The sequence below is a fragment of the Selaginella moellendorffii genome, unplaced genomic scaffold, assembly GCF_000143415.4.
Source record: "Selaginella moellendorffii unplaced genomic scaffold, v1.0 SELMOscaffold_10, whole genome shotgun sequence".
NCBI lineage: Eukaryota > Viridiplantae > Streptophyta > Lycopodiopsida > Selaginellales > Selaginellaceae > Selaginella > Selaginella moellendorffii.
In genome coordinates, this window is record NW_003314271.1 from 1049768 (window position 1) to 1060971 (window position 11204).

Sequence of the window (11204 nt, forward strand, 5' to 3'; positions counted from 1 at the left end):
AGAGCCAATGATATTTTAGAGACTTAATTATTAGGGAATAAATCTTAAATTAAAACACAAAAGTATTCCAAGTAAGTTATCATTTGATAAACTAATATTAGAGTACAAGAACCACCAAGATCATCATATTTGGAAAACATAAGATTCACTATCCAATAAAATTTAATAGCAAGTGTACCATCAAGAACACTCAATAATAAAATTTAATTATAAAAAATTATAGACAATATGCTGGAAAACTTATAAAAAACAACTAAAAGAACACAAAATATCATCGAAAATGCTTATGAATGTATCATCTAATGGAAATAATATCCGACCATTAGAACCAACCATAGTAATAATGTTGCAAAGTAAATAAACATTTGTTTATGCCAACTATCACACTAGCTAATGTGAATAGATCTCAATCAACAATACTAAAAAACTAGAGTTGCTCAAGCAAGTGTCAACAATATTCTATAAATATTTCAAACCCAAAAGATCAATCTAGAACAAACCATAAAAAACATATGGTAATGTGAAAAGCTATAAGTTATTAAATAGAATAACTAACTATTATAAAAAATCATCAATCATCCCATTAATAGAGAGATACATAATCATTGTCGAAGAAAGATTCCATCATCCCAAAGAAAGGTAAATTAGTCTATATTAACACTAATCAAACAAAACCTTTGACAAAAATAATAAACTATCCTAGATAATAGTCAATCATCACTAATGATTGTTAGATGTAAATACTAACTCCAACACCAAAGTTAATGAGCAAAAATACCTTCTCCAACAACTTTTAACAAATGAAACAATGAGCATAAAACTCATTAAACCAAAAGCTCGAAGAAGCCTATAGCTAAGTCTCGCCTAATAATGATTACGAGTTTCACATAAACTAATTTCAATGTTAAAGAAGAAATCATGATATAACCTACAATATTCTTCTCACATCTAGAAGCTAACTTTATAAAAGTTAATGAAGGAGTATGTCTGCATTAATACAAAAGTCAAGTAAAATGAAGTTATACTCAACAAGTGATCACTAAATAACCCTCCATGAATTTATCTTCTATAGCAAAACATAATTCATTTTATAACAAACACAAGAAGAATCATCAATGATTGATATATCCTCAATTTAAATTTAATAAGGATTCAATCATTTCAATATCGATCACTAACTCTTCCTCTCATAAAGTTACTATAGTTCATGACTAAATCACGTTTCAAGGAAAAGCCAAAGCTCAACCCCTAGTAAATAATCTAATCTAGAATATAACTAACTCAAACTTACCAGTTAATTTGTTTGAATGCTAATACAATTGCTAGCTAATAATTACATGAATGCCAAAAACAAATGCTATAGCCAAATCATCAATACTATCAACATTGAGACTAATAAAACTCAATATCAGATTTTAGAGAGATATCTCATTTCACTCGAGTTTCAACATCAATAATATCAATGATAGATATCACTTTAATGCCATCAACACCAGAACAAAACTAATAAAACGAAAGAAAAAATCAGCACTCAAAGCTCTTTAGCAACTAAGCTAGCTAAGGTCAAAGATATTTTATTTAGTATTCGAGACCAATCTTTCGACAATATTTAGTTATAGATAACATATCATTAATGAGTGAATCACCACATCCAAGACTCAATGTAATCCAACATCACAGATTAAACATAACCAAATAATATCAATAGAGATGGAATTGTCATGCTAACATGGAAAAACCATGTAAGTTAACAACACAATCCTTTACAACACCATCCGGTAGAGCAAATATATCATTGCTAAATCATCATCGAAAAAAACAAGTGTCAATAGTTCTTAACAAAGTTTAAAAGTAATTATTAGTCATAGAGCAACCAACAATCTCTTCAACTTGCCTTTAGAAGACCTAGATACTAAATTCATGTCATCGAGTCATACATTTGTCTAATAGAAAGGTACATATATAGGAACATAAACAAGCACAGACTAAATAACCATTCAAATCTAATCAAACTGCAATAAACTCACCAACACATGTAGCCAACAACTTTGAGCATACCTTGAAGAAACTAGTTATGCATGATTAACATTTAGTCATAACTAAAGTGAAGACCATAAGATGGACTCATATTGGTACACAACTTCCTCATAGACAAATTATAGTACAAGTACTAACACCTTAAACTCAAACAACTAAGTTAAACATCACTATCCTTAGCTAAGATGTAGGGCTACCAAAACCAAATCAAAATTAGTGAAAGCTCACTACTCTTATAGAATTTAACAAAATGCAAGATGTAATATATCACCAAACACAACACTATAGAATAAAGGCACAAAAGTTGCATTTATAAAAAAATGCATTAGCCATTTTTCTATATTAATTCCAAACACTCAATTTCCTTAACCCTAAAAGTTAGCATGCTGCATCATATAAACTACCTACCAAGGTTTAAACTAACCAAAGTCAACTCTAACCTTTTCACTAGTTTGTATTAGCTTATAAAAACGGAATGGTTTTCAGCAAAATGATCAATAAATCAGCCATTGGAAAAGTTTAAGAAAACTTATGGAAATTTTTTGTAAGCAACTAAATTTTCCATTCCACTTTAATCACTTAACCACACCTTTGACCACTTGGAGGAGTCCCACTCACAACCTCCATAAGACCTATTCCGGACTTTGAGCTTGCAATCCTCGAGAATGGCATCTATGCCACTTAACCTTTGCACTTGGTCCAAGTGCTCCACGTGTCCGATCCTATGGTCGACACCCTAAGGTATCACCAATATATCAGCCTATTCGTTAAGGCCATGCCCATTCACTTTAGTCACACCGGTGGCCTAACACCACTTGCCTCACAGTCCCATCTCTCAAAGACTGGGCCATCTGTCCATGAGTGATCATCCCAAACCCACTCCTTAGCATCTTTAAGATGCCCGCAGACATGAGGAACAACTTTCCCCAATATCCCTTTTATAGTCCCCACTAAGTCTCTTTTCTGTCCATGGCTGTGTTTGCCAACACTACCACTTAAACAAAGCCTACAGGCCCAACCACTAAGTTCTAACTTCCTCACCACATGATTGTATCCTTGGTCACTCCACTAAAGGACTACTCCTCTTCCTTTCTAGAGTCTAAGACTTTGGGACAACATTTCGAAACACTGTGGCTCTACGCAAGCCTCATAAATACTCTCCCCACCTTTCGCCTTTGGGTGCTTTAGCTATGGGCTTAGAGTGAGGTTTTGTTGAGCCATGCTAAGTATCTAAACAGGTAGTGCCACCCATGCTTGGACTGAGAGCATCGACCATTTGATTTTCCGGGGAATTAAAGCCGGCTCTTGAACACTTCACCAAATTACCTTGCTTGTCAATCCATATTCACTCTAGCCTTGGGACTTTCTAGTGGTTATCTCATCACCCAACAGCTGGGTATGGCCTTCTTGGGCCAAACTGGCTCCACTAGGGTCCAACCCCCACACTCTCCCTACTATACGTTTGGAACCCCCCCCCCCCCCCCCCCCCGCCCTGAGGGACAATTGCTTTTGGCTTTCAACCAATAGCTCGTATTAGTATTCGGACTCAGACTCAGTCTCGGTTTCAGACTCGGACTTGGTCTCGGTCTCGGTCTTGGTCTCGGTTTCAATCTCGGTCTCGGTTCCATCTTGGTTCTATCTTGGACTCCATCTCAGACTCCATGTCAAGTCCATCTCGGACTCCATCTTAGACTCCATCTCGGACTCCATCTTGGGTTTGTCTCGGATCCATCTCGGACTCCATTTTGGGTCCATCTCAGACTCCATCTCATGTCCATCTTGGGTCCATCTCGGAGTCCATCTCGAGTCCATCTCGGACTCCATCTCAGGTCCATCTTAAACTCCATCTCAGGTCCATCTCGGACTCTATCTCAGGTCCATCTCAGACTCCATCTTGGACTCCATCTCAAATTCCATCTTGGACTCTATCTCAGGTCCATCTCGAATCCTTCTCAGACTCCTTCCACATGTCATGTGTTGGTTCTTTTGTGTCCCTTTTTTAGAGACTCACTTATTGCTCACTTCGTGCTTATTCCTCGAGCCTGTGAGACACAAAATCCCTAGGCCCCAAAGTAGAGCTGGAGGGGCGCCACGTGGTAGTGGCCGAAGCGAAAGCCAAACAAGCGTAACACATTTGGACTAAAAGCTCCGCCTTGAAAGGTCGAGAGCGGGAGTGGAACCCCTAACAAAGTGCTTGAGGAATGAGCACGAAGCGAGCCATAAGCAAGGCTCCAAAAAGGGGACCAAAAAAGGACTAACACATGACACGTGGAAGTGTCCGAGATGGAGCCGAGATGGAGCCCGAGATGGAGTCCGAGGTGGACCGAGACGGAGTCGGAGATGGAGTCCAAGAAGGACCCCGAGATGGAGTCCAAGGTGGAGTCCGAGGTGGACCCGAGATGGACCCAAAATGGAGTCCGAGATGGAGTCCGAGATGGACCCGAATGGAGTCCGAGATGGAGTCCGAGATGGAGTCCGAGAAGGACCCGAGATGGAGTCCGAGATGGAGTCCGAGATGGAGTCCGAGATGGAGTCCGAGATGGAGTCCGAGATGGACTTGAGATGGACCCGAGGTGGACCCGAGATGGAGTCCGAGATGGAGTCCGAGAAGGACCCGAGATGGAGTCCGAGAAGGACCCGAGATGGAGTCCAAGGTGGAGTCCGAGATGGAGTCCGAGATGGACCCGAGATGGAGTTCGAGATGGAGTTCGAGATGGAGTCCGAGATGGACCCGAGATGGAGTCCGAGATGGAGTCCGAGATGGACCCGAGATGGAGTCCGAAGTCGAGACCGGGACCAAGACCGAGACCGGGACCGAGACCGAGACCGAGATCGGGACCGAGACCGAGACTGAGGCCGTGGCCGAGTTCGAGTCCGAGTCCGAATCCGAGTCCGAGTCCGAGTCCGAGTCCGAGTCCGAGTCCGAGTCCGAGTTCGAGCCTGAGAGGGTGAAAGCCCAAAGCGTTCGTCTCCCAGACCCTGGGGGGTTTGGTGAGCTCCAAAAGTATAGTAGGGGGAGGACTGCAGTGGAGCCAGTTTGGCCAGGAAAGACCAGTTTGGCCCAGGAAGGCCGGACCCAGTGTTGGGTGATGAGCTGCCCACTGGGAAGTCCAAGACTAAAGTGAACACGGACCAACAAGCGGGGTAGCTTGGTGAAGTGTTCAAGAGCCGGCTCTAGTTCCCCCGGGAGATCGACTGGCCGATGCTCCTAGTCCAAGTGTGGGTGGCACTACCTACTTGGATACCTGTCGTGGCTCAACGGAACCTCGCTCTAAGCCCATGGCTAGAGCACCTAAAGGCGGAAGGCGGGGAGAGTACCCAGGTGGCTCGCGTAAGGCCACGGTGTTTCGAAATGTTGTCCCAAAGGCCCAGACTGTGGAAAGGAAGAGGAGTAGTCTTCTAGGGTAGTGACCAAGGACACAGTCGTGCGGTGAGGAAGTCCTAGAGGACCGTGGGACTTAGTGGTCGGGCCTGTGGGCCTCGATCCAGTGGTAGTGTCGGCAAATACGGCCAGGGGCAGAAAGGGACTTAGTGGGGACTGACAGAGGGATATTGGGGAAGGCTATTCCCCTTGTCGGTGGGCATCCTAAGGATGCTAAGGAGTGGATCTGAGATGACCACTCATGGATGGTTTGCTTAGTCTTGGAGAGCCAAGACTGTGATGCAAGTGGTATTGGACTACCAGTGTGGCAAAGGTGATTGGGCATGGCCTTAGCGTAATAGTGTCGGTCGTGGGATCGGACACGTGGAGCACTTGGACCAAGTGCAAATGTTGAGTGGCATGGATGCCATTCTCGGGGCTAGCAAGTCCCGGGTCCTGAATTGGACTTATGGAGGTTGTGATTGAGACTCCTCCAAGTGGTCGGAAGTGTGGTTAAGTGACTAAAGTAGAATGGAAAAATTAGTCGCTTACAATTTGGTATCAGAGCTGTTCCTTAGTCCGACTTTTATTGGTGCTCAAGTATATCACCATTGATGTTGGCATCGGAAGGTCCTAAGAGTGGGCCTATCCTGGAGGAGTAGCATGTTGAGAGGACATGGCTCTCCACTCAAGTTCATGCGTGAACGTGGGCACAACGTGGTGGATAGAAAAGGGCCAATAATGGAACAACTTTGGGATCTTGGGAACAATATAAGGTCTCCTCAGAGAGCTGAGGATGTGATCCAAATGAACGTTTGACGTAGCAAACGGGCTAACGTAGTTGTGATAAACAACTATAGTTGGGATCACGGGAAAGATGTAGACTCCAAAACAATAAAGGAGTCACAAGATTATCCTCATATAGTTGAGGTTGGTGCTCATGAATGTGAGACCAGAGGTAATGACCGTGGGAGGTCAAATACAGAAGAGGACTCAAGTCCTTGAAATGGTAGCTGGGGCTACCTTTAATAAATGCTGGAACAACCTAAGGAGTTGGGGGGTGTACTTAGAGATGAGTTGGTATTCTCATCACATGGACAAGTAGTCTTAAGGGGCAAAGGTTGCCCCCAGAGAACAAAATCAAGTGTTAGAGTAACACTTGTGAAAATAGTCCTTTTGAGTAGGACAGGAATGCAAGAAGTGTATTCCAATGAGCTAGTGCCTCACAAGTAGGACCTTACAGGTCTGTGGATTAACCAAGTCCAAAACTGCTAGATGACTCAAGTAGAGTCAAGAGATGGTCCTAAAAAGGACTGATGGAAGCATTTGGACTGAGGTGTGTTGTACCCCACGAAGGATGGGGGGGGATCATAGGATCCAAGGATGAAAACAAAGGGTATCTCATCGATGGCAAAATGTGCCATGCTAAAGTCGTGGGAAAGGTGTTCCCAAAAAGAAAACAACTTTGACACAAAGTTGTGTGAGACCTCTACGGTGCAGTGCTAACAGATGATTAGCATGAGAATGAGTGGTATTGGTCTTGGCAAAAACTTAGACACAAAGAAGAAGTGTCATAGAGGTAGGTTCGTGGAGCTGATGGTGTGGAGACACCAAATGTGCCAAGGTGTGATATCTTGAGGCTATGTTGGTGGGTTCATGAGAACCCCTTGCCAAAGGAATCCCAATAGAAATGGGAATGGCATAGCCTAAGCTGTAGAGCATGCAGTTGAGTGTGGTGACCCAGATAATGATGGAAGTGTGGAAGCACCGGCAATGAGTTGTAGGACTTGACAACTACGAGGCAACTAAGCAAGAGGTGCAAAATAATTGGTTAAACGGGTAGAAGGTAACTACCCAAGCCTCTTAATGGCATAGGGAAGTGGATATACCCTTACGGGGGATAAGTTGCTTATGTTGCGATATAGTAAGTCAATGTCATAAAAGGAAATACTCATTGTCAAGAAAGCTATCATTGGGACACCCAAACACTCTAGAACACCAGGAGGTGGTGTTTGATGTCGCGAGGGCAGTAGATAAGACCCAAGGGACTAAGCCCTAGCGAATGATGGATAGTAAGTGCTATCCAAATGTCCAAGGTGGCGGAGACAAGAGAAGACTGTCTACTCGAATTGGACAAAGACAAAAATGGAATTTTGGCAAGGCTAGCAATGGGCATGCAAAGGCCCGTAAGCAACAACGTAATCCCGGTGGGTGGGATTATAGGGTGAGCATACCTGGATTGAGGAACCACTCCCTAGGCTATCGGGTAAGTTCATCCCTAAGAATACTTGCTAAGGCATGATAGAAAGTGCAAAGCTATCCTCCTGGTCTGGAGGAGAATGATCGAAGGAAAGGTGTGAAGCCAAAAGCAAGAAGTAAGGGGATAGAACCGAACCATAGGAATCGAAGGGCATAACCAAGGTTGGTTATGCCAGCTGGGAGTGGAGAATCAAGTGGGGGCTCGAGGGTGTTGCCGCTAGCAACCGTGATGCCATAGAGAGTCTAAAATATGGAATTGTCCATGTTAGACTATATGGTAATTGGAAAGCTTGCAAAAAGGGAGGCCTTAGCAAGCTAAGGGATAGAGTTCCTTCAAGGTTCTCAAAGATGATTCTAGGTAGCTTAGTACCTAGAAAGGCCAAGCGTAAATGGTTCAAGGAACGCGTGAAATCAGAGTGGCGCAGCAGAAGCGTGGTCTTGAAGCTTGCCATGAGGCAAGGCTATCAAGGTTAGGGAAGTAGTTCCCGAGTGTTCAAAGAGAGGGCTTTGAACGAAAGTTGATGATCAAAGGCTTTCACGCTTGTGCAGGAACCATGTTACAGTGGTCGGAGGACTTGCCAAAGCGAGATTGGCAAGTCAGGGGAACAAATACCCTAGTTGAAGGTGATAACTTCAAAAAGGGTGGGCCATGGGGCCAAACATGGAGGAGTCCATGGATGATCACAGGCTTGTCAAGTGAGAGGACTTGGCAGTGGGGAGGAACTAGGTTCCTAAGCTGTGATCTATAGCGCGCTTTGAGTATAAGTTGGTGCACCGGCGTGGGGAGTCACGCCAGGCATCTTGGGTGATGCCATCCGTAGATGCATATACGAAGGTTGGGTTCGAGTCCCGACCCTCTAGTGCTTGGGTTCAAGTCCCAAATCACTAGGGCGTGGTGATGGTTTGGAATATGAGGACACTCATATTTCGGTGGTCATGGACTCTCAGTGTGGAGACTGGTTTGGGCACACCGCCAAGCGAGGGATGCCTCGGAGTCGTGATGCACGGTTAGATTGCTTAGTGTGAAAGCTCGGCATATCTAACTTGAACACTTTGGTGCAAGTGGCACCAAGGACGTGGTGAGTGAGATGGGGACACCTAATCTCAGTTGCTATGAACCCTTGGCCGTAAGGGCTGGCTTGGGTGCACCGCCAAGTGTGGGGGATGCCCCCGGGGTTATAGTCAATGATTTGAAGGTCTAGAAGACTAAGTACCTCTTGGCAACTCTGTTAAGGTGCCAAGGTGAGATCACTAGGTGATCGTATGGCCAAATAAGGACAAGGTCCTTGGTTGGCTAAGGAATGAAGTTCCTAGTTCAAAATGTTGAAATTGAACTATTTAAGGTGGTGTGGCTTGGTCATGATGACCAAGTGGGAAGAGCACCTAAGGGAAATAAACTATGTCCGTGCGATGGCATAGTGAGTCCAAGGAAAGTAGTCTCTATAAAAGACCCATGGGAGGGTCACGAAGTTGGGCCGTGGATAGAGCCCATAATAGAAGATGCTAAAGAGACGTACGAGGGGTGAACATCCTCCGAACTTGGCAAAGAAGAGTCTTTGCTATGGAACCGAAAGGATACCTCAAAAACGGAGGTAGCGATCCTATGTTGCTGGGTGCAACAATCAAGGATAGGAGCAAAGGACTAGTGGCCAAGTTTGGGCCATGAAATCTAACAGAAGGGATCCAAATGGCAAAGTTAGCCAAGGAACACTAATGTGTTTGATGCTAACGGCTTGTGGGAAAGGAAGTGGACTTCCAAGGATGGATTCCTAAGTGCTCCAATTTGGCGAAGTAAAAGCTCACGGTGAGGGAGTGGCAAAGTAGCCAAAAGATAGGGCCATGGACAGCCCTAGCACACAATATGATAACTGGAACTCAGTGCCCAAAGGTGGCATGAAATCGAACAGAGGATGATGGTGCCCTCAAGTGGAGAACTTCCTAGGATGAGGAAGTGGAGTTGCACAATATGTGCAATGCAAGGTGTCGGAGACACCTAGGAAATTGACTTCGAGAAGTCAGAATTAAAAGTTCCAAAGTGCAAGGGTTATAGCACTGGAAAGTGAGACCACTTGAGAACGAGTAGTGGGATCGAGTTAGAGAAGGTGTCTCTAACAAGTTTAGTGAGAACTAAACCAATAAAAGGAGAGAACCACCACAAGCGGTCAAATGAGCCTCTAAGTTGGAGAGGCTATACTCCTTAGAGGATGGACAAGGCATGGTGAGCCTTTGGTGTCAAACCATAGACAAATATTGGCTGGGTGCCAAGGATGGAAATGGTAACACATGCGGGTGTAACTTTATGAAAGGGTTTACCGTTCGATGAGGACATCGAACTTCGTCTATGGGTGGTGGAGTTGTGAGACACAAAATCCCTAGGCCCCAAAGTAGAGCCGGAGGGGCTCCACGTGGTAGTGGCCGAAGCGAAAGCCAAACGAGCGTAACACATTTGGACTAAAAGCTCCGCCTTGAAAGGTCGAGAGTGGGAGTGGAACCCCTAACAAAGTGCTTGAGGAATGAGCACGAAGCGAGCCATAAGCGAGGCTCCAAAAAGGGGACCCAAAAAGGACTAACACATGACATGTGGAAGTGTCCGAGATGGAGCCGAGATGGAGCCGAGATGGAGCCCGAGATGGAGTCCGAGGTGGACCGAGACGGAGTCCGAGATGGAGTCCGAGATGGAGTCCGAGATGGAGTCCGAGAAGGACCCCGAGATGGAGTCCGAGGTGGAGTCCGAGGTGGACCCGAGATGGACCCGAAATGGAGTCCGAGATGGAGTCCAAGATGGAGTCCGAGATGGACCCGAGATGGAGTCCGAGATGGAGTCCGAGATGGAGTCCGAGACGGAGTCCGAGATGGAGTCCGAGATGGACTTGAGATGGACCCGAGATGGACCCGAGGTGGACCCAAGATGGAGTCCGAGATGGAGTCCGAGAAGGACCCGAGATGGAGTCCGAGCTGGAGTCCGAGCTGGAGTCCAAGATGGACCCGAGATGGACCCGATATGGAGTCCGAGATGGACCCGAGATGGAGTCCGAAGTTGAGACCGGGACCAAGACCGAGACCGGGACCGAGACCGAGACCGAGATCGGGACCGAGACTGAGACTAAGGCCGAGGCCGAGTTCGAGTCCGAGTCCGAATCCGAGTCCGAGTCCAAGTCCGAGTCCGAGTCCGAGTCCGAGTCCGAGTTCGAGCCTGAGAGGGTGAAAGCCCAAAGCGTTCGTCTCCCAGACCCTGGGGGGTTTGGTGAGCTCCAAAAGTATAGTAGGGGGAGGACTGCAGTGGAGCCAGTTTGGCCAGGAAAGGCCAGTTTGGCCCAGGAAGGCCGGACCCAGTGTTGGGTGATGAGCTGCCCACTGGGAAGTCCAAGACTAGAGTGAACACGGACCGACAAGCGGGGTAGCTTGGTGAAGTGTTCAAAAGCTGGCTCTAGTTCCCCCGGGAGATCGACTGGCCGATGCTCCCAGTCCAAGTGTGGGTGGCACTACCTACTTGGATACCTATCGCGGCTCATCGGAACCTCGCTCTAGACCTATGGCTAGAGCACCT